Genomic DNA, 24,681 nt, shown 5'->3' on the forward strand with positions numbered 1-24,681 from the left:
ACACTAGACTGGAACCCAGGTTTGCTTGATCACCATGCCTATGCTTTTAATCATTGTCTGATAAAAGTTGCTGACTGATAGAGTTACAGTGATATAGTACAGTAGTACTGTACTTTAAAGACTTGACAGAAATACTATAAGATTATAAACTGATTATAAATTGAAACCCCAAATCTAAACTCTGAAGAGCTAATTTGCAAATCTGGCTTCTCTCTATCACATGAACTTAAGCAAGTGACCCATCTTTCTGAGCCCAATATTTCTCCCCTGTAAAATGAGGAGTTGGATCAACTAAGAGTCCAGGTCCTCTGCAGCTATGCCATTCCACAGTTCCAGCTCTCTAATTTCTAATTAGAGAAAAAAGCCTCTCCTCTCCTCTCCTCCTCCTTATTAAGAAGGAAATGTGTAAAAAAGCTATTAACTATCCACAGAGCTTTGAAGCTGTCCTCACATCCTTCTCCTCTCTGTATCTGGATAGAGTCATGCTCTGATTAAAAGTCCAAGGAACTTTTTTATGTGCAACCCAGATAATTTAAGGTCAGTCTTCAGATGCTGTTGTGCAACTGCCGGTTGAAAATCAATAGTACATGTCGTGTATTCAGGGACATACACAAATAAGCACACATCACTTAGGATGGCATTTGGTCCTTTGACTTCGTAATAGAAATGCCAAAGGGTTATATTTTTCTCAATGTCATCTCATAAACACAAGGTATTCCATGGGGTAAGCTTTGGACCCAAGTATAAGAAAGGTCATTTTTGTTGAATTCCAGAACTCTCTCTGGGACTCTGGGTGTCACTGTAGAAGCCATGCTTTCTTTGGCTTTGAACAACCAATAAATTCCCATGTAGCAGTTCTTTATTTATTATGACTGCTTTATCAACTCTAATATTACTGATACTTTTATCACCCAAGTTAGTTTTCAGGACCTACTGCCAAACTAGGAACTCCAAGTTAGAAACTGTGTCGTCTCACTGTAGTATTTGGAGATAGCTGACTACTGATAACTAGCTGACTACTGATTACTATTTTTACTATCCAGTAAAGATAGTAATGCCTATACTATTTATATAATCTGTGCCAGATATTAAAATAAGAGGTTTATACATACAACCACTCTGTAAGCATGGCAACCTTATATGACAGGCACTATTATTATTAGCTTTATTTTCTATAAGGAGATACTGAAGTTTAGAGGTGCTTCCTAGGTAGTGGTAAAGATCCCACCTGCCAATGCAGGAGATGTGAGAGAGGAAGAGTGATTTCCCCAGAGTCATACAGAGAATAATATAGACCTGCCTGCATTTAAGGTCTATGCTCGTAGTTTTCTCATTAGGGAGATAATATTACCTATTGAGAATCAGCCTGCCTAAAATATGCATGGAATAAAATCTTGTTTAGAAATTCTAACAAAGTTGCCATGCTCATTCTCTAACCATTACTGGAAAGGGTTTCTTTTAATCTGAGAAGGCCATTCTCTTGACACTGAATTTTAATAAATGGAGACACATGTGGATGTATCAGACTTGAATGGGTAATGGCAATCAGGCAAAACAAAAGAGAACAGGAAGATAAATGCAGTGATTTAATTTCAAGTCCATTCCCAGAGGCAAAGGCTGGACTGAAGACCAAAGGCAAGACTGCTTATTAGGTATCCAACTGAAACACATCAAGTAAAGAAAGAGCTGATGAAAACATCAAGAAGCAACATGTAGCTAGAAATTCATCCTTAATGAGGAATTACAAAGTGATTTAACATAAAATCAAAAGATACCCTTGTGAGTTAGGGACTTTCTTTTAAACGTTTTATTTTATATTGGAGTATAGTTGATTAACAATGTTAGTTTCAGGTGTACAACAAAGTGATTCAGTTATACATATATGTGCATCTATTCTTTTTCAAATTCTTTTTTCATTTGGGTTGTTATGTAATATTGAGCAAGTTCCCTGTGCTATGCAGTAGGTCCTCATTGGTTATCTATTTTAAATATAGTGGTGTGTACATGTCAAATGAACTTATTTACAAAACAGAACCAGACTCGCAGACTTAGAGAATGAACTTACAGTTACCAGGAGGGGATGGTGGGAGGGAGGGATAGTTAGGGAGTTTGGGATTGACATGTACACAAGGACTGGTTGAAGAGCTTGGGTCCTGCATACTCACTGAGACATGACTCTGCGTCTGAAAAGTGCTCTGGATCACGGTGGTATTGAAGATATGGACAGACTTCACAGTCAGATGAGAAAACATCTGTAAAGACTGTTACAATGTATGATAAAGAAAAATGAGATTTTTAGCACAACATTGTAGATCAACTATACTTCAACAAAATAAATTTTTAAAAAATTGGGATTCTAAATTGGCCAAGCCCAGACCTGGGTTCAAATAACTAGAAAAGTGCAAATAATCAGGCTTATAAAACTTCATAAATACCACTATTAAATCTCATTATGCAAGGAACCAACTGTCTGCTGGGAACTTCTGAGAACTCCGTGCTGAACAAGCCCACCCAGGTTGGAAGCGAGGGAGTTGGGAAGCAAGGTACCACTTGCAGACACCAGGGTCTGATCAGTGCAGATGTACCAGCCTATTCAGTGGTAAATATTTTTCATGTATTTTTTGTATTCTGGAAACATAATGGTAAACATGATAGGGAGGGGTCCTACCCTCACTAAACTTAGAATCAACTGGAAGAAACAAGAAAAGGAACAGTCAATGACAGACAAATGGAATGAGTGCAGGGTGCAAGGGGACATAACCAGAACTACAGGGTGATGATAGCTTCTCAGAGAAAATTATGCTTCTCATGGTAACAAGGGGTGAGTAGGAGTGATTCTGGGGAACAGAAGCAGGGAGAAGAGCACTCTAAGATGAAGGAATATCATCTCTAAAGACCCAGAGTCTACTGAAAGTATGACAAATTTTATAAAATGTCAAAAGTTTAATATGCTTAGAAGATCATTTACAAATGGAAAGTAGAAAGAGATGAGGGAGGTAAGATTCACAGAATGTAGCACAAGAGGGCCTTTTAGGCTTATATTAAGTTTGAGCCTTTTCCTGAAACCAATGGAGAGCCATTGATAGGTGCCAAGGAAGCTAATGACAGGATCATATTTGCATTTTAGAAGAGAGCTTTGGTTGACCTCTATGCCATGTTAGTTTCCACACGTGATTTTCCTGAGATAAGCTGATGAAAACCTTTAGTCACTCCAGAGTGAGCTAATGATATTGACTTTCTGACCCTATCAAGCTGAGGCAATTCCCTCAAGATGATACTATCACAAAAGCAGCTGGGTGTTCTCGCCCTTTATTACCAAAATATAATACATGATGACAGTGACCTGGGAGTCCCTAGTGCTTTATTTTAAAATCCAAACTCTTCATCTAGTTAATTCTGACTCTTAACTGACCAGTAACTCACACAATTGTTGTTTACAGACAAAAATGGAGTTCAAAATAGCAAATGTAAAGAGGCAACGTTAGCTCTTCTTGAACAAAAACTTTTATGGCTTTACTATTTTAATATAGAACCCCATGTAATATTGTCTATTACTCATTTTTAAGGGTTTCAGGCACTATTGCCAATACTTCATGTGCATTTAACTTTGTGATAATTCTCTAAGGTTGATACTAGTATTATTCCTATTTTTTAGATAAGAAAACATAGATTAATATGAGGTTAAATAGCTTCCCAAGGACACACAGTTAGCAAGTGGCAAAGCCCGTCTTCAAACTCCAGAACTGTTCTATTGCAAAACATGTGCTTTAAATCACAATTCAATTCTGCCTCCTTTTTCATAGACTGTTGTGAGAAATGTCACAGTGTTAACTATCATACCTGGATATGGAGGAAACCAGTTCTGCCAATTTTAATGCCAATCCTATTTGAGCTCAAATGTGAATGTGTTCTAAAACTTAGTAGGACAACTTTATTGAAAATTGTACTTTGGCCACCTCATGCGAAGAGTTGACTCATTGGAAAAGACTCTGATGCTGGGACGGACTGAGGGCAGGAGGAGAAGGAGACAACAAAGGATGAGATGGCTGGATGGCATCACCGACTCAATGGACGTGAGTCTGAGTGAACTCCGGGAGTTGGTGATGGACAGGGAGGCCTGGTGTGCTGCAATTCATGGGGTCGCAAAGAGTCAGACACAACTGAGCGACTGAACTGAGCTGAATCTCTTCATTCCCCAGCTGAGCAGGCAAGGACTTGGAAACTCAGATGATTTGAGTCAGAATTAAGAATGTATATATGTTCTATAAGAATGGGATATTTAGCTTGCATCTTCAGAACAAGATGTTAGAAAAAAAGAAGTTAAAATGAAACCGTATCTAATCAAAAGAGAGACTAGATAAAGAAAGAAAATTTTAGTTTAAATTAAAAGTGAAGCAATTGATATCAACAAGATACTCTGAGCAAGTTCTTATAGTTGGAAAGAGTAAAGGAAGGCAGAGAGAGATTCTGCAGACAATCCCCAGAGCACAGATCCAAGCCCCCTATATAGAAAACATGAGCTGGTTTGGACTCACCCTTCATTCATATGTAGATTTACATATGATGGATTGATAGAAAGTTTCTATATCACAGAAGCCCCTTCCTAGTACATTAGAATCATGAGTATGCCAGGACATTTTCTAAAGTCTAGAAAGTCCCATAAAATACAAGAGGCAAATTAGCCTCCAAGTAACATAAATTTTAAAAATAAATAAATAAACAAAAACAAAACTAAAACACAAACTGGAAAACATAACCAAAGCAGAATGCCAACTGGAGAATAAAGGAAAGAAAGCAAAACAAAGCAACAACATATTGGAAAAAAAAGAAAAGAAAGGAAGAAAAGTAGAAGGTAGAAGGAAAAATAGAAAAGCAAAGTTAAATAGAAGTATATAAAAAAGATTTAGATATACTAAATAACTACAGCAGGAAAAGAACAATAAGGAAAACAACAAGCAAACAAAACAAAAAAATCCCCACAGAACTGCAAGGGGCCAATGTAGAGGCAGAAGTATATAAAGGAAATAAAAAGTATAATTAAAAAATCTTCAAAAACTTAAATAATAAAATGAAAAACCTCAGCAACAGATGAAAAAGAAGAGAAAAAAATAATCCAGAATGAGCTACAGAACAAATTAAAATATAAGAATAATAATAAATGTTTTTCTTGGATTCCCCCCACCCCCAAAAAAATACAAGAGGCAGTAGAGGAAGATGGTTGAGAGCAAAGTCTCTAGAAGCTGATGTCTTGTTTGACACACAACTTTAACACTGTGTGTCCTACAATACTTAGCTCATTCTCTTTTTGCTTCAGTTTCCTCATCTATAAATTAAAGATAATACTATTAATATCTATAACACTGATATAAAGAATAAATGAGGAAATCCATTGAAATATTTAATCATTTGTGAAAAGTCAAAACCAGTAAGTTTCATCATCATCACTGTCATCATCATTGTCACATATATCTGTATTTCCTTCTTATCAAAGTAGATTTTCAGAGTACACAATTTCGATAAAAAGAATAGAAATTCAAGAGACCAAAAAAAAAATAAAAATTACTTCATTTAAAAAGTTTAAGGATCTTGAGTAAGGCCAGTATAACCTAATGTACCGCCCAAATGAGAAAGTGCTGAGATAGGGGTGTGGATGTAGCAGGGATCTGATCAGACAGGCCTTACATTTCCACTGAAACATTTAGTTTTACTTATTCCAAGGGCAGCACAAATATCAATAAATGATGTTCCTTTCCCAGTGGGGCAGGAAGGAAAGTAAATAGATATGTCAGTGCCATAGTAATGCTATGGCAGAAATTAGAACATAGCTCTTATAGCAAAGAGAAGGAAAATGTCATTCAGCCTTCAAGAAACCTTCCACTCTTTGAATAAAGAGAGGGGACATATACATAGGTGGAATATTCATAAAAAGAAAGAAAAGAGGCCTTGCTTTTATCCGTATCTTATTAGATTTTTTTTTCCATTCTTACTGCATATAAAACACTGATCATCTATTTTACGACTATAGTGAAAAATAACAGCAAATTTGAATTATTTAGTGTCTCTAAAGAGTATGTCAGTATATATGTTGGTTCCTCCACTCTTCACCCACACATCTTTTGCCAGGAAGTCCCTGCTATTGAAAAGTTCAGAGCTTTATAACTTCTCATTTCATGACAGGTTGGAAGGAAACTCACATCCATTAATGGCCAGCTGGGCAGAAATAAGCAAGCAAGCAGATGTAGACTGCAATAATCTCAAAGGAGAAATTAGAGTTGGTTCCTTGTTTCCACTGATGAGGAATCGGAGAAAATTGTGATAAGTGGAGAATTTCTGAGAGCCCTTGAGATGCTGAAGGACAGAAGGCACCATCTCTAGACTCTTTCTCCAGACTTCTGTCATTTTGAACGTACAGTTGGCCAAGTATGCTGGTAATATTGGCTGGAAAGTTTATCCCAGGCTCAGATACCAGTGAGTATGGTCCCAGAGCCTAGAGGACTGGCAGGGCTATCACACTAGATGACATCTGGCTCTTGCATTAATGAAGAGCATTTGAGCTTTGGACTCTTAGCCAAAGCTATGCACCAAAGGTATTAAAAGGCTTAATGGTTCTAATGTCAGGAGGCAGCTAGCTAAGCTCCATATCAGGATCAAGATTCCAAATCATATAAAGATATCTCACATAACAATTAAGCAAACACTTTATTCTTCCGCTGCTTCCAGTGAGTCTTCCATCCCAGTCATTTTAATCTGAGCAGACCTCCACACATGACATGCATAGTCTTGCCTTCTATCATTCACTCCTGCTGGTCACTCCTCCTCTCTATTGTCAAAAATCTTATCAATTCTTTCCAATCTAGTTCCAGAGATATCTCATCTATGGAGGAGACCTGGATTACTTCACCCCAGAGTGGAATAATTGCCTTCCTCAGGACTCCCTTCATCCTGTTGATAGGCCTAGAAGGAAATCTTCTGAACATGACCCCAGAAAATATAGCTAGTTCATGGAAAAAGATAATCATTATAGTATGTATTCACGAATAGCTTTTCAAATAAAGGTTGCCACATACAGCTTTTTCCATTAAACATAGTTACTGATTTTTTTTAATAACCAATTGCTAGCACATAGGAAGTATCAGTTCAGTTCAGTTCAGTCGCTCAGTCGTGTCCGACTCTTTGTGACCCCATGAATCTCAGTATGCCAGGCCTCCCTGTCCATCACCAGCCCCCGGAGTTCACTCAGACTCACATCCATCGAGTCAGTGATGCCATCCAGCCATCTCATCCTCTGTTGTCCCCTTCTCCTCCTGCCCCCAATCTCTCCCAGCATCGGAGTCTTTTCCAATGAGTCAACACTTCCCATGAGGTGGCCCAAAGTACTGGAGTTTCCAGCTTCAGCATCATTCCCTCCAAAGAAATCCCAGGGTTGATCTCCTTCAGAATGGACTGATTGGATCTCCTTGCAGTCCAAGGGACTCTCATAGGAAGTATAGGTATTCATATTTTTTAAAATGCATAGAAAAAAATCTTTAGCTAATGAGAAGGTCTTTTTGACTTCTGATATTTTTTCTGGAAATGGGAGAAATGTTAACAGTGAGAGATTTAAAGTTTGGGATATTTCAGTATAGCCCATAGAATGCCAGCATTTATTCTAAGCATATTGGGACCCAGTGACCCAGATTCGTTAATAGCCTGTGTTCAGCTCTGTCCACTGATATTTAGCATGCTTCATCCAGATAGGGACTGAACCTCCCGCATTGGACAGAGAATGCTGAACTACCTGCATTTTCTACCTGACTGATCAGCTGGCAGACAGACAGGATATTGAACTTAATGTTTGCCTGACTAACTGACATATCCCACTGGGAAAATATAAGTCTGATAGAAATACATACAAATTGTTGTTGCTGTTCAGTCACTTAGTCATGTCAGACTTTTTGTGACTCCATGAACCACAGCATGTCAAGCTCTTCTGTCCTCCACTATCTCCTGGAGTTTGATCAAATTCATATCCATTGAGTCAGTGATGCTATCTAACCATCTCATCCTGTGCTACTCTTTTCTCCTTTCACCTTCCATTTTACCCAGCATCAGGGTCTTTTCAGTGAGTCAGCTCTTGGCATGTGGTGGTCAAAGTATTGGAACTTCAGCTTCAGCATCAGTCCTTCCAATGAATATTCAGGGTTGATTTCCTTTAGGATGGACTGGTTTGATTTCCTTCAGTCCAATGAACAAATATGGTATGTTTAATAAGTCTTAGAAAGAATATGTAAAATTAGATAGCCAGTGGAAATTTGCTGCATGATGCAGGGAGCTCAAATCTGGTGTACTGTGACAACCTAGAGGAGTGGAATGGGATAGGAGGTAAGAGGGAGGCTCAAGAGGGAGGGGACATACATATACCTATGGCTGAATCATGTAGATATATGGTAGAAACTGATATAATAGTGTACAGCAATTATCCTCCAATTTAAAATAAATACATTTAAATTTAAGAAGAAAGACCAGTTCTCCTTAGGAGGGACTAGAGCAGAATGACTGGCTTTCTTAGAACCCACAACCAATGCTCATTCGCTTCTGGGACATGTAAGAGCTAGCGCATCACTATCATAACAATCAATAGTGATTGAACTCATGCATTTCAGGACTTTAATTCACAAAAGCATCTTCTCCGTTGACTGCTGGTAGGTACACATGAGAAGAGTTGATTGTCCTGCTGTTGGATACGACAATGTAATCCCTGCAAATGAGTCTCATATCAGATGTTTTTCTCACCCCTTCTCCCACAAATCTAGCAAAACATAGGAAAAGAGGATCTGACAGGAGGTTATCATCAAAGACAAGAGATTTAAATTATCAGTTTACACACACACACACACACACACATTCACACACACACACACACTTCTATCCTGAGCTCTTTTCTCTAGAGAAAGTCAGATGATTTTTTAAAGCATCCTCTTTAGGCTAAACAAAAGAAACAAGATTAGATATTTGTATCTTTGTCTTTAAACAAATTTTCCTAAAATATACATTCTTTGAATGTGAGAGAGTCAACTAGGAGCATTTGCGCCCATGTCAGGAAACTGGAGACATATAATGTATTCCATAAACCAATAGGAGGAACTGTTATTGCAATCCACAGCACTCCCTGCCTTAGGGCTAAAGGAAGAAGCTCAGACCTATTAGAAGCCTGCTACAAGGTTATCTTCTTAGAAGGCCAATTGAACAAGGAAGGCAGAATCTGTGTGTCTCCAAAAGCTCTCTTGGCCAGAGCCTTGGCTTGGGACTGAGCACACAGTAGGAAGCCAAGGATTCAATAGAGACCAGTTGGCAAGCTGGCTGCACACTGCTTCTCATGAGTCTAATCCCAGCAGCATGGGAGGGTGCTTATCTCAACTTTTCAGATTTGGTCTGAATTAATTAACTTGTAATACTATAGACCAGAAAAAAAGGCTAACAATTCCCAATGCATGTGGAAATTTTATTTTTTCTGCCTCTTAACTTTATGTTCTAACCCTGCATACATATAACATGCATCACATTACTTTACTCATATGATAACCCATTGGTATAAGCATGAATATATATGTATATACATGTTTATTTCCTGGGTTCAGAAGATGCCCTGGAGGAGGGCATGGCAATCCACTCCAATATTCTTTCCTGGAGAATCCCCAAGGACAGAGGAGCCTGAGGGGCTACAATCCATAGAGTCTCACAGAGTCAGACACAGCTAAAGCCACTTAGCATGTGTAAACGTATGCCTTCTCCTATTTTATTTATATATATATATATATATATATATATATATATATATATATATATTTACATGTATATTATGATGACAGCAATCTTTAAAGCAAAAAGGCCTTTAACTTTCATTCAAAATGGATGAATATATATATATATATATCCATGATAAATTATGACTATACATTTGTGTATAATATTAGAGTTGGAGGCAAGAAACTTGGCTGTATTAAATTTTATCTTGTAGAATCCTCAAGAAAATAATTTACTTTGTGTTGACTTCAATTTGTCTATCTGCAATAATAAGACAATAATATCACAAACACTGTTGTGGTATGATTCAATTGAATCATAAATAAAGTTTCTTTAATGCTAAGCATCAAATCAATGATACATTTTCAAGAAAACCATAAGATGATAACAATTATTGAAATTTATGGTTAATATTTTCAGCTCTGTAGGCTCTGTAATCAATAGCACTGAATTCAAGTCCCAGGTCTGCTGGTTTTAGTTGTGCAAACTTTGTCAGATGTGAACATTGGCTGCCTCAACTATAAAAAGTGAGCAATAATAATAAAATCTACCTCACAGATTTGTTTTCTCCTGATTAAATTATGTGATGAATATGAAGCTCATCATCTGATAATGAATAAGTGCTTAATAAAATAATCAGCCAGGGCTCCAGTGGGAAATATATGGCTCACACAGGTTATAATAATTGGAGGAGAGTTCAATAAAGGGGCAATTGTCAAAGATCTGCAGAAGAAAATCACAAGAGATGATGCAGAGCTGCTGCCATTACTATTGATACATGGGGAGAGAAGAAAGTATGGAGTTATCTGACCCAGAAGAAAGTGAGGAAGAAAGAGTAGCCTTGAGAAGAATTAAGAGCTTAGATAGACTAGACTTCTCTAGTCCAAGTATGTCTTGCATAGATAGAACTCACTCTTTTCCCACGTTCTGACCTCTGGCTCTGTGCTCTATTTACCAACCCAACTAGAACTTGGAAGACAAAGAAGCCCATTGAAATAACCTAGAATTCAACATTTTTTTTGTTTTCTTTTTTTTTTCCCCTAAGAGTCAGCTAGTAATTATTTTAAACTTACAAGTGACAGGTTCTCTTGAAAACATAGATGCTATGTAAATGAGTATAACCACATTTCAATACAACTTTATATAATTAGGCTACATATTTTTGGACATTTGTTGCAATCCATACAAATCAGATTCCTGATGCAGAGAGAAGATGAAAAAATGGATCAGGAGGGGTAGATAGAGGATCTCTAGCTCAAAGCAATGCTAGCTGTTTTAGCTTTTGTTATGCCTGCTCTTGGGCTTAAAGAATCTGCCTGCCAATGCAGGAGACATAAGAGATACGGGTTTATTTCCTGGGTTCAGAAGATGCCCTGGAGGAGGGCATGGCAATCCACTCCAATATTCTTGCCTGGAGAATCCCCATGGACAGAGGAGCCTGGGGGGCTACAATCCATAGAGTCTCACAGAGTCAGACACAGCTAAAGCCACTTAGCATGTGTGCACGTATGCCTTCTCCTATTATGAATACCAGGCTAACTGTATGTGAATTGAACATATTGGAGTACTTTCTTCAGCTGTATAATATACAGTGACTTTTGCTTAACTTTTGCTTATAATACTGGTTAAGCAGTCTTATGCAGGTCTACCACAGAAAGCTACAAATAATCAAGGCTATATGCAAGCTCCGTGAAAGTAGAGACACTTTATTCGCAACTGCAAATCCTGAGCCAGGTTCCAATTTTTGGTGTGCTATAAGTTACCAGTAAATGTTTGACAAATTAATGAATACAAAAGTGTATTAGATGTCCTAATAAGGTCATCATTTTTAACTTCATTTTATATTGAATTTAACATATATACCAAAATGCGCAAATTTTTAATATACAGGCTCAAATTTTAACAAAGTTAATATACACATTTAATCACTCAGATGAGCAAAGTTCTTTTCAGATATATGAACTGCAAATATCTTTTTCTATCCTGGCTTGTCTTTTAACTTTCTGCATAGTTTTTTTCTGAGATCAAATGTTTTTATTCCAATGTTATCTCATTTATCAGTTTTTTTCTTTATAGTTTCCTTGTATAGCCTCTTTAAGAAATATTTTCATTCTCCAGTAACATTAAGATATCCTTCTATATGAACTTCTGGAAACTCAATTTTTTTCTCAATTATAAAGAAATATGTTCTAAAGAAATATATTTTGCATATGGTATGAGGTAAAGGTCAAGATTTAGGCTTTTCTTATGGATGTTAAATTGGTCCAAAACCATTTATTGAAAAGACCGTTTTTTTACTTATTGCACAGAAATGTCACCTTTGGAATAGTTCAAGTGACTCTATATATGTCAGCCTGGTCTAAAGCTTTCTATTCTTATCCATTGGTCCGTTTGATTAAGTTTGTTGTTGCTCAGTTTCTCAGTCATGTCAAACTCTTTGCAACCCCATGGACTGCAGTAAGCCAGGCTTCCCAGTCCTTCACCATCTCCCGGAGGTTGCTCAAACTCATGTCCATTGAGTCGATGATGTCATCCAACCATCTCATCCTCTGTCATCTCCTTCTCCTCCTGCCCTCAATCTTTCCCAGGATCAGGGTCTCTTCTAATGAGTCAGCTCTTGGCATCAGGTAGCCAAAGTATTAGAGCTTCAGCTTCAGCATCAGTCCTTCCAATGAATATTCAGAGTTTAGTTTCCTTTAGGACTGACTGGTTTTATCTCCATGCCTACCAAGGAACTCTCAAGTCTTCACCAACACGATAGTTTGAAAGCATCAGTTCTTCAGCGTTCAGCCTTCTTTATGGGCCAACTCTCACATCCCTACATGACTACTGGAAAAACCATCACTTTGACTATACAGACCTTTGTTGGAAAATTGGTTAGGTTACATGTTGTAATGGCTTTGTAAGAAGTATTGACTGACTCGAACTCTTCAAGATTGTTTTGACAAATGACCTTTTGGGACTTTCAAATATATTTTAGAATAATATTTTACATTTTTACCAAAATATAGCAAATATTTTTATTTAGATCCATTTGAGGACAGCTTTTATTTTTATGATCTTGAGACTGGTACCTGACTATGGTAGATTTCTTTAGTGTTTTGCAGTTTTTTTAGCTTATACAACTTACATATCCTCATTTAGATATATCTCTAGGTATTTTTGTGTTTTATGTTCTATTATAAATGGTGTCTTTAGTGTCAGCTGTTTATTGTATATTGACCATTGTCATGAAATTTAATTACTACTTCTGGATCACCCTTTAGATTTTCCATGTTATTAGTCTGCTCAAACTACCATAGAGAATATCACAGACTGGGTTGTTTAAACAATATAAGTTTATTTTCTCATAGTTCTAGAGGCTAGACATCCAAGATGAAGTTGCTAGCAGGGTTTAAAAGATTCTTGTGGAGATAGCCATCTTCCCACTGTATCCTCACATGGCCTTTCCTCCTCACATAGTCTTTCCTCTGCCTTTGTCATGAAGAGGACAACCTCTGGTGTCTCCTCCTCATCTTATAGACATTAATCATGTCAAATTAGGGTGTTTCTCTGATGACTTTATTTAACCTTCGTTACTTCCTTAAAGGTCCTATCTCCAAATATATTCGCATGGAGGCAAAGACTTCAACATATGAATGTTAAGGGGATACGATTAAGTCCACAGTTCATAAAAAGATATATGCTGTTGTTTAGTCATTGTGTCCAACTCTTTGTGACCCCAAGGACTGTAGCCCACTAGGCTCCTCTGTCCATAGGATTTCCCAGGCAAGAATATTGGAGTAAGTTGCCATTTCCTTCTCCAGGGGATCTTCCTGACCCAGAGATCAAACCCATGTTTCCTGATCTCCTGCATTGGCAGGCTGATTCTTTACCACTGAACCACCAGGGAAATCAGAAAGATATAAAGTAATAGGTGAATTCATCAGTGTGAAACATGATGGCAGGCTTGAACTCCAATTTTTTATATCCATAGACTCACGAGACTGCAAAAAATATATATATATATCTTTTGAATGTATTAGCTTCTTAGGAGCAGCTTACATCTCAGCATCTCACCCTCTTGGCTTCTGATTCTTAGGAATCAGTGCATGTCTCCAGAAAAAAAACAGGGTAGTATATCAAGTTCACTCAGTGCTTCCTTTCTCGGAGACCTTAACCCCTCTGTGTAGATGTCTTTTTAGCTCTCTGATAACTTGAAATGAATTATTTTAATTACTCTATCTAGCTTTTTCAGTTGTTTTTGCTGGGTTGGATGGTATCCTATAAGGTAGCCCATTATAGCTAAAAGCAGAAATCCATACAAATTTTGATTGAGGAGATGCAGATGACACCACCCTTATGGCAGAAAGTGAAGAGGAACTAAAAATCCTCTTGATGAAAGTGAAAGTGGAGAGTGAAAAAGTTGGCTTAAAGCTCAACATTCAGAAAACGAAGATCATGGCATCTGGTCCCATCACTTCATGGGAAATAGATGGGGAAACAGTGGAAACAGTGTCAGACTTCATTTTTGGGGGCTCCCAAATCACTGCAGATGGTGACTGCAGCCATGAAATTCAAAGACGCTTACTCCTTGGAAGAAAAGTTATGACCAACCAAGGTAGCATATTGAAAAGCAGAGACGTTACTTTGCCGACTAAGGTCCATCTAGTCAAGGCTATGGTTTTCCTGTGGTCACGTATGGATGTGAGAGTTGGACTGTGAAGAAGGCTGAGTGCCAAAGAACTGATGCTTTTGAAGTGTGGTGTTGGAGAAGACTCTTGAGAGTCCCTTGGACTGCAAGGAGATCCAACCAGTCCATTCTGAAGGAGATCAGCCCTGGGATTTCTTTGGAAGGAATGATGCTAAAGCTGAGACTCCTGTACTTTGTCCACCTCATGCAAAGAGTTGACTCATTGGAAAAGACTCTGATGCTGGGAGGGATTGGGGGCAGGAGGAGAAGGGGACGACAGAGGATGAGATGGCTGGATGGCATCACTGACTCGATGGAGGTGAGTGTGAGTGAACTCCGGGAGATGGTGATGGACAGGGAGGCCTGGCGTGCTGCAATTCATGGGGTCACTAAGAGTCGGACACGACTGAGCGACTGAACTGAACTGAAGAGGAGGTCAGTTGGAGTAGGAGTGTAATAAGAAATACAGAGCATAGCAGGAGGAATAAATATTGCAGAGGCAGAACAATATTAGGCAAGTTTCAGAAGCAAAATGAGTCTAAGGTAGTAGAGGCTCTGTGTCAGAAACAAGATCTGACAAGCAATCAATTATTGATAGAAGGCCAACTACTGGCTTGTGAAAGTTAAAGTTGCTCAGTCGTGTCTGAATCTTTGTTACTCCATGGACTATATACTCTGTGGAATTCTCCAGGCCAGAATACTGGAGTGGGTAGTTGTCCCCTGTTGCAGGGGATCTTCCCAACCCAGGGATCGAACCCAGGTCCCACAATGCAGGGGTATTCTTTACTGACTGAGCCACAGAGGAAGCCCAAGAATATTGGAGAGGGTAGCCTATCCCTTCTTCAGCGGATCTCCCCAACCCAGGAATTGAACTCACGTCTCCTGCATTGCAGGCAGACTCTTTACCATCTGAGCTATCAGGGACTTACACACTGAATATAAGGACAGAGTGCCTGTCTTCTGGGAGGTTTATTACCGAAGAGGAGATAATGCTGCTGCTGCTGCTAAGTCGCTTCAGTTGTGGCCAACTCTGTGCGACCCCATAGATGGCAGCCCACCAGGCTCCGCCATCCCTGGGATTCTCCAGGCAAGAACACTGGAGTGGGTTGCCATTTCCTTCTCCAATGCATGAAAGTGAAAAGTGAAAGTGAAGTCACTCAGTCATGTCTGACTCTTCGCGACCCCATGGACTGCAGCCTACCAGGCTCCTCCGCCCATGTGATTTTCCAGGCAAGAGTACTGGAGTGGGGTGCCATCGCCTTCTCCGGAAGGGAAGATAATAGATGCTGCCAATTAACTATAAAGCAAAGTTTAATAGGGATATGCCTTATAATGGTTTTTATAATTTTAATTCTAAGGGAATTCAGAGAAGGGAGAAATTAACAAAGGCATTAGAGATGAGGCAAGCAAAATTGGGCTTTCTGTTTTGTTTTTATGTTATTTTTTTTTAACAAGGCAAAGGGAGGAAATACAAAGCATATAGGGTAAAATACAGAGAGAAAGCAAAAGGTACAATATAAGGTAGTGGTTCTCAAACTTCAGCATAAATTAGACTCATTTAAAGGGCTTAAAATGCAGATTTCTGAGCTTCACCTCCAGGGGTAGGACCAGATAATTTGCACATCTAACAAGTTCCTAGGTATACCAGTGCAGCTGATGCTACTGGTCTGGGAACCACATTTTGAGAACCAGTTAGTAGAGAGTGATGGGCTTCCCAGGTGGTGTTAGTGATAAGGAACTGGCCTGCCAATGTAGGTGATGCAGGTTCAATCCCTGGATCAGGAAGATCCCTTGGAGGAGGGTACGGCAACCCACTCCAGTATTCTTGCCTGGAGAATTCCAAGGACAGAGGAGTCTGGCAGGCTACAGGCCATAAGGTCTCAAAGAGTTAGACATGACTGACTAACTTAGCATGCATGCACAAAGCATAGAGTGACTATTTAAAAGAACTGTAAAGAATGTGTTGATAATAGCTAATAGAGAGGTAGAGTTGAAAAATGATTTTTAAAACACTTTCTTCAAAGAATTGAAATATATTTTATTTGGCTGAAGCACAGGGCATAAATATCGAGTGCTGGCATGAAGATCATAAGTAATTTGGATCCAGGATTATGAAAAACTTTTCTAATTTACTAAGAAATGTGATGGCCATGTAGCTAGTAAGGATCATCATTACTTTGTAAAACATTTTTCCTGAATCAGCATCCTGCTATCTCCATAACTTTGTAAATAGAGCAATTTCCCTATTCAATATGCCTACTAAAATTCAGCATGATTGGTTCAAGAGCTGTTAGTAGCACTCTATGATAACTGAATATATTAATAACTGTAAAGAACAAAGTTACTATCCAGCATTTTGCTTTAAATATATACCATGTGACTATCATTTTTCATCAGCCACATTTCTGGGATGGAGTTTAGTTGAACCATCACTTGTGTTGGAATGAATCTTGGTGAAACAAATTTTCTTAATATCAGGGGAAATTATTTAATAAAATTGTTAACTTATTGAAAGTCAAAATGGCATAGCTATGGTTCACAAATTGGAGGTAAAACTCAGTGGTCATTGTAGGTGTGATTTCAAATACTATCCTGCCTAGAACTCAAATTTCCCAAGCTGTGTCAGACTTGGACACCACCAGCCATTCTCAAAGCAGTGTCTGTTGGTGAAACCAAGCAGGACCTTACAGGTTCCTGTGTCAAGTTTAGGACTAACATCTTTATCCTTTTCTTGTCCAACACCTATCCTACTCAGTATTGAGCAGCATCAAAGAAAAAGGGGGACTTTTAATTGAGGAGGACTCTATGGGGCCTGATTGGGACAGACCCCTCTTCCATATCCTCTGGTTTAGCTCCTCTTTGAAGTACCCAGATAATCGGATATCATGCATATTACTTGAGTGTTTTAGATGCTTGAAACCAAATGGAAGAAATTAGCTGCTTGATAATAGCTCCCACACCTACTGGCACCTAAGGACTGATAAACTTAAACCATTGTATTGCCTCAATATCAACCATTCAGAGAATTGTGCGCAAGTTGATCACACATCCTTGTGACCCCTCTCCCTTTCCTGGCATTTAAAAAGGGCTAGTGCACTGGGATGACTCAGGGATGGTATGGGGAGGGAGGAGGGAGGGGGTTGCAGGATGGGGAACACATGTACACCCATGGCGGATTCATGTTGATGTATGACAAAACCAATACAATATTGTAAAGTAATTAGCCTCCAATTAAAATAAATAAATTTATATTAAAACATGCTTTATTGAAATCCTTTGAGAAATTCAGGTTTGGGAGTAGAGGTAGGCATAGGTCACACATCTCCTTGCATGGCCCTGCAATAAATCTTTCTCTGCTCCAAAAAATGAAAATAAGTCAACTTAGAAAAAGTCAAGTTGATATTTAAAACATTATATTTATATATTTCTGGAAAGTTTAAAGGGAAATGCTGCTCTGCATTGAAATTAAAATTGAATTAAACACAAATAATTAACATACTATACTGTGAAGAAAAGGTAATGTTCATTTTGAGTATTGAATAAAAATTCAGTCATTGAAAAAAGTTTCAACTTAATATTCTTTAGTCTTTGCTTGGAAAAATTAGGTGTCTTTAATAATTGTGTACCCATTTTCTTTAAGTGAAATGCATGTGATTGTTTTAGGAAAACTAGACATGTTTTTAAAAGATGCAAATACTAACAAGTTGCACTGACTGTCCTTCCAGGCTAGTTTAACAGCTGGTAATGGATTAATGCACATGTCTGAAAATTCTTATATAGACAAAAATCACAGTGGAAATTGCCAGAACTCAGTACATTAGTACATTAGCAATTTGAAAACAGGTAATGAATCTGGAGATAGAAGAAATGCAAGCCTGGGGAAATGTCAATTGTGATAGCATCAATAATGAAATTCGTTCTATTCAGGTATAGATGAGACTTGGAGAGCCAAATCTCTCAACTCTTTAAAATGATTCTAAAATGTCCAATAGTTTTCATCACCTTCAACCTAGGTCTGATCAACTAGCAATAAAGGAAAGGCAAATTGGATTTCTAAGCTTTAAGCAATGGGTCAGCAAATCCCCTATTGGTTCTTGGCTCTTTTAAATAATTGAATGTGTGATTTTATTAAGAAAACATTAAAGACAGAGGAAGTAAAAGACTCCATGAGATGCAGTGTAAAACAGCTCGATTTAATCGAAATAGAAAGCTCTGCTTTTTATAGTAAAGCACCGAATTGTTTGTGGTTACCCAGAAAGAATTTGAAGAGCCCTAGAATTTATTACCTCCTTCAATACTGAGTAAGGTACAGTGTGTCCTCTAAGAACATTTCAATCTTTGATGATCAAGCAAACAGTCTTTTGGGCCTCCTGGGGTTGATGGTATACTACTCCCTAGGAATCACAGTTGGACTGACACTCCAATTACCATTTTCCCATGGGGAAAGACAATTAGTCCACAAGATACAGTTCCCTCTTTGTCTTGTCTGCCCAGAAATGATAGTAAGTTGGACCACATGTCTATTAATTGCAAGATTTATAAAATAGCTTTACACTTCTCCTCTCAATATAAAAAGCAAATTAAAAAACAACAGATTTTTCTCTCTGCTTCAAACCAAATTTAGACTTTCCTCATACCTCAGTTGATAAAGAATCTGCCTGCAATGCAGGAAACCTGGGTTCGATTCTTGGGTTGGGACGATCCCCTGGAGAAGGAAATGGCAACCCACTCCAGTATTCTTGCCTGGAGAATCCCATGGGCAGAGGAGCCTGGCAGGCTATAGTCCACAGGGTCACCAGAGCTGGATATGACATAGCAACTAAATCACCACTACCATGAAGTAAATTTATTTTACTAGTGTGAGCCCGTTCATGAATGCTTTTTACTAGTGTGAACCCTTTGATGAACGCTTTCAGTGGGCTTTCCTTGTGGCTCCACTGGTAAAGAATCTGTCTGCAATGTGGGAGATCTGGGCTCAACCCCTGGGTTGGGAAGATTCCCTGGAGAAGGGAAAAGGCTACCCACTCCAGTATTCTGGCCTGGAGAATTCCAGGGACTGTATAGTCCATGGGGTCACAAAGAGTTGGACGCAACTGAGCGACTTTCACCTCACTTCACTTCAGAGTTCTTCAATATGCAAAGATGTTAAATTTTTATTTTCAAATAAACATATGGCAAATTGTTTTTTAAAGGGTGATATAGTAGATATGTTAGGTTTTTTAGGGCATACGATTTATGTAATATCTATTCAATTCTGTCATTCTAATGATATTTAAATTGGAAGCAAACTGATGTAGTTTGCTGGCTTGCTCTGCATTAGGTAATCTAGGGTAAGATATGCAATATCTCTAGGTCATAAATTCATTTTTAACATGAAATTTCTCATAGGTCATCTGGGAAGACTATTGAGTACTTAGTACGTTCCAGAGACAGTACCACATAATTTGACACAGTGCATCATCCTCCCAATAGCAGCCTGGGAGGTATTATTAGCTGCTTGGACAGTCATGGCAGGAGATTCAGTGAGATGAGTTTTGGGTCACACAGCTAGCAATTCAGAGCTGGGACTCTGAACATAACTTCTAAGACACCAAAGTCCTTTGTTTCTTCTAATCTGTGATTTGGTTACTTAACCAAACTTGGATTTGCTCATCTAATGTCCAGCAAAGCCAATCTGATGACATCAGACTGTGGTGAAAGAAAGTATAGCATTTATTGCAAGGCACCAAGCAAGGAGTATGGTCAGTTAATGCTCTGAAGACACCAACTCCCTGATGGCTTTCAGGCAAGTGTTTTAAAGACAGTAAGAGAGTGTGGGGGCAGGGAGGTCACAGAATGTGTTGTCCACTCATATACAGTTCTCTGGTGGGTTGATAGTGAGGTAATAGGGTGAAGTTTCAAGAATCTCAATCATCAATCTCTGGTTTCAACCAGTCTGGGGTCTACATGCTGGTGGTCAGCATGCAGTTAACTTCTTTCAGGTGGTAGGGGTTTTAGCATCTGGAAAATAACTCAAGCATATGGCTCAGGATATTATCTAGAACTTGTGAGGAGGAACCAAAGTCCTCGATTTTGTTTCATAGCTAAATTATCATTATTTTGTCTTATTTGACTGTTTTCCTTCATTTCTGAATTTTTTCATTCACATGCGTGCTCAGTCACTTCAGTCATGACCAACTCTTTGCAACCCTATGGATTATAGCCCACCAGATTCCTCTGTCCATGGGATTCTCCAGGCGAGAATGGGTTGCCATGCCCTCCTCCAGGGGATCTTCCCAACCCAGGACCAAACTTGTGTCCCTTATGTCTCCTGCACTGGCAGGTGGGTTCTTTACCACCAACACCACCTGGGAATTTTTTCACTTCTCTGAATAAATTTGCTTTTTGGAATTCAGGGAGGGCCAAAGAGGCTAAAGCTTTTCTATAAACTAGAGGTGTGGACACAGGAGTGGGGCTTGTTCCTGGGAAGAGCCTGCAGGGTTCTGCTCAATTTCAACATCTGGCTCTTGCTATACTTCCTGTTGGGATTAGGAGAACATGCAAAACACATTTTGTGTATTGTGGTAGGTATTGAATAAGTGTTGGTTGTCTTTCCCTCCCAAGACAGGCAATCCAAGACTTGTTAATGGCAGTTCCAGAAAGATTGCCTGATAAATCTTCCTGAGGAGAGGAAAGAAGGGAGAAGACACATATCAGATTATATCAATAGCTCTGAGTAGAAAATTCAGTAGGTTCAGTAGCTACTGAAGTAGCTCTTATGCAAGGGCAGTTCCTGATAGGCAAAAACCAGGGCTGGAGATTCGAAGCCTGGCTGTATCTGTGAAGGTTCCACAGAGAATACAGGTCTGTTAAATGTTCAATTCCAGATCCCATCTCAGGCATTCCAATTTCTTTCAAAGGCATCTGTTCACTATGCCAAGGAATTAACAATATGAAATTTCTCTTCTAAGATTGTATTTCATCCCAGCAGCCCAGAAATGAACCAGAGTATCTGACAAGGCCACTGCCAGAAAAGAAGATATCTGCGATCAGGACCCTGATTACTAAAAGTTCTACCTAAGCCCCCAAACACAGCTACCCATTTAGCACCTCTTGTTCTTTTCTTTTTCAAAGAGGGCTTTTCAGGGTTCAACATTCAGGGTCTCATGGAGCCCCAAGAAACTCAACTACAATGACATAAGTCAAGGGGCCAATTTTATTAAGCACTGGGACAAAGATGTTGTACCAGTCATGGTAAGCTAAGCTGTGTTGAGAAAAAAAGTTAGGCTTGAAATTTCAGCAGCATAATGCAATGAAGATTTCTCTTTGTGTACCTATAAACTCCTTTGCAAGTTGAGTGACTGGAGAAACTGTGCTCCAGCAGGGACTCACTCAGAACCCAGACAATATACTCACAAGCTTTTGGATGCTTTGGTCCAGAGAGATATGCATCATTTATACAGCCCATTGCCCAGACCCAGTCAGTGGTAAATGTGGCTGCCTAAGATGTATCCACTGACAAACAGGGCAATGGAAGTATACCTTTACCCAATGCCAAACTGGCTGATACTCTTTCACATTGTCTTTAAATTCCATTGGAGGACTACAGTGTATAATGAAAAGCTATTGAACACCTCATTATGGCAAACATGAGTCACCTTAGGTTGGATGAATTTACCTTGACTCTTGTCCTTTGCCAAATTAATACTTAAGGAATGGTATGTCTACTGTTCCATGAAACAGACCTAAGACTAACAGATGTTACCAAGTGATGGGTTTGTCTTTATATTAATGGAGAAAGTGCACATTGGGTCTAATCTGTGTTTTTACCCATAGTAAAGAAATAAGGAAGGGAACTCTGGGTTGCATATTAGATTTCTTCTTTCCTCAGCAAAAAGCAAGAGGGTATCAGGATTCTCAAAGACAGAGCCAAGGAAAGAGAGCTTGTCTTCCATTCTGCTCCAATATAAAGAGATGAATCTCAGGCTCTTATCTGAGGACAGTGTTAGAGGAAAACACCAAATGATCTTCTAAGCAAGAGAATTAGAGAGTTGAAGAGCCAGGAAGATATCAAGATCAAAATCGGGAAATCTGGACAAATTCCTCTGACGGGCTAACACTTACAATTAGGATTTTTCTTTCTTCAAACCATAAGTACAGAGTAAGACCATTTGAAAGAGACAGCAATAGATGAATATCTTGAATAATTTTGATTGAAAGTTCTTTGGCTAAAGAAGAGATGAATATTTGCTCAACCGCTTTATGAGCAAGTTGGGAAGCATTGAGAAGGCAAAGGTAGGCTATTCAAGGTCGGGAGATTAAGGACAGCATTGCCTAGTCTTGATACATAAGTTTGGTATAGGTCAAAGAAACTAATCATCCAGCCTAAGATATTACCTTCACCAGAAGACCTCTAGACCTCTCCTTGGGAACATGGTGTAAGTTTCTACAGAGAGTTCTAAAGGAGAAAAAACAAAAGTATTGCTTGTGGGGTTAAGAATGATTATAGGGAAAAGAAATCACCTCTAATTGGCACAGAAAGAACTGTAGTCCTCAGGAGAAGAGTAGTAATAAGGAAGGCAGCAGCAATATTAAGATACAGCTATTTGTCTTGGACCAGCCCCTTAGTCTGTTCAGGTTCAATGGTGGTGATTTGGCAGCACTAAAGAGTAAGAAATTTGAAGAAAGTTTTGCTGCTGGATCTGAGCACCCAAGATCTAAACTGAGCTAGAACTGTATGTCAATGATAAAGAGTTGACCATTCCCATCACTGTTACACTTGTGGCTTACTGAAAAGCAAAATCCCAGAGGTGTGGTTGAATGCTCCTTGAGCTACCAGCAATAGAATGAGTTGTCATAAGAAATATTGAGATTACTGTTAATAGAAATGGCTAAGAAAGAGAAGAATGACCATCCACCTAGCTTACTGTAGAAAACTTCTTGATTTGACAAGAGAGAAGCACTACTTGAAGTCAAAAGGAAAGAAGGCCAAAGTCAATGCTTGCCTTTGCCTAGCTTTTCTCTCCACATATTCCCAGCCTCCACTGTACCCAGGCTCCTCTGATTCCCATGAGAATTTATGGGGGACACCTAAAGTCCCTTCTAACATCTATTGAATTGTGAAGAGTCTGTTTCTTATGAGGTTTAGTTATGTCAGATTGTGTGTGTGTGTGTGTGTGTGTGTGTGTGTGTGTGTGTGTGGTATGTGTGCTTATATGTGTGAGTGCATCCTCTTACTATTCTTAGCTCTCTAAATCCATGGTTGCTTTGAAAATCAAAGTGATAACATTTAGGAGGATGAAACAGGAAAAGAGAAATATGATGAGCATGCGGCCTGCTATGTTCAGTCACAGCTTTCTTCCTATTTCTGTCCTTGTCATCAGGCACAGCCATCCAATCAAATAGCTGTTCCAATCCACAAGGGCAGTGCTTCTTTTAATGACAGGCTGAACTCTGGAAATAGGCTCACTGGCTTGAACTAGAAGCCACAGTCAAAGGCCTTTCCAGACCCAGCCTTTTGCCCTCCCACATCCCTCTAACCTGACCCAGCTTCCCCAGCCAGGCTTTCACTGTACTTCCTAAGGTTCACAGGCTCCCAGACTTGGATACAACATTTGACCAACTGCTTTTACTCAACAAATAATAACTATTAGCTATTGACTGCTCCATAGGATCCAGGCTCTCTTCTAAGTGATCTATGATATTGTCGCTTCTAGTTATCACTACATTCTGTAAATTACTCTCAGCTCAGTTTTATGATGAAGAAACTGAGGTGAAATAACCTGTCTCAGGGCACTCCAGCAAGTAAGAAATCTTGATCAACCCCAGGCCATCTGAGGCTGGAACTCCTGCTCCAAGCTCCTTTTAGTCAACACTGCCTCCCATGAGGGAAAAGAGGGTCATGACATATGCTTGGCTCACAATGAAAGCAGTCTTCTCCTCAAGCTCCAATGAGACAAGCAGGACCTCCTCAGAATCAGTGAATAAATCAGACATGCCGTCTCTCTTCTCTCCCCCAAGGAGGTGCCCTGGAGCTAAGTGGAGCTGAGGTTTGTTAAAATCACAGAACTTTAGAGATGTGAGAAAATGCATCCAAACTCTTCATGTTGTAAATGAAACCCCCAATACCGTCAAACCTGAGGGAAATCAGAAGATTCTTTGCTGAGTATAACTAAGAACAATACTGCTAAATTAAAGGACCTCAGAACTAGAAAACATCTGATAATCCATCTAGCGTAAGCTGCTCA

Source organism: Budorcas taxicolor, chromosome 15, assembly GCF_023091745.1.
Source record: "Budorcas taxicolor isolate Tak-1 chromosome 15, Takin1.1, whole genome shotgun sequence".
NCBI lineage: Eukaryota > Metazoa > Chordata > Mammalia > Artiodactyla > Bovidae > Budorcas > Budorcas taxicolor.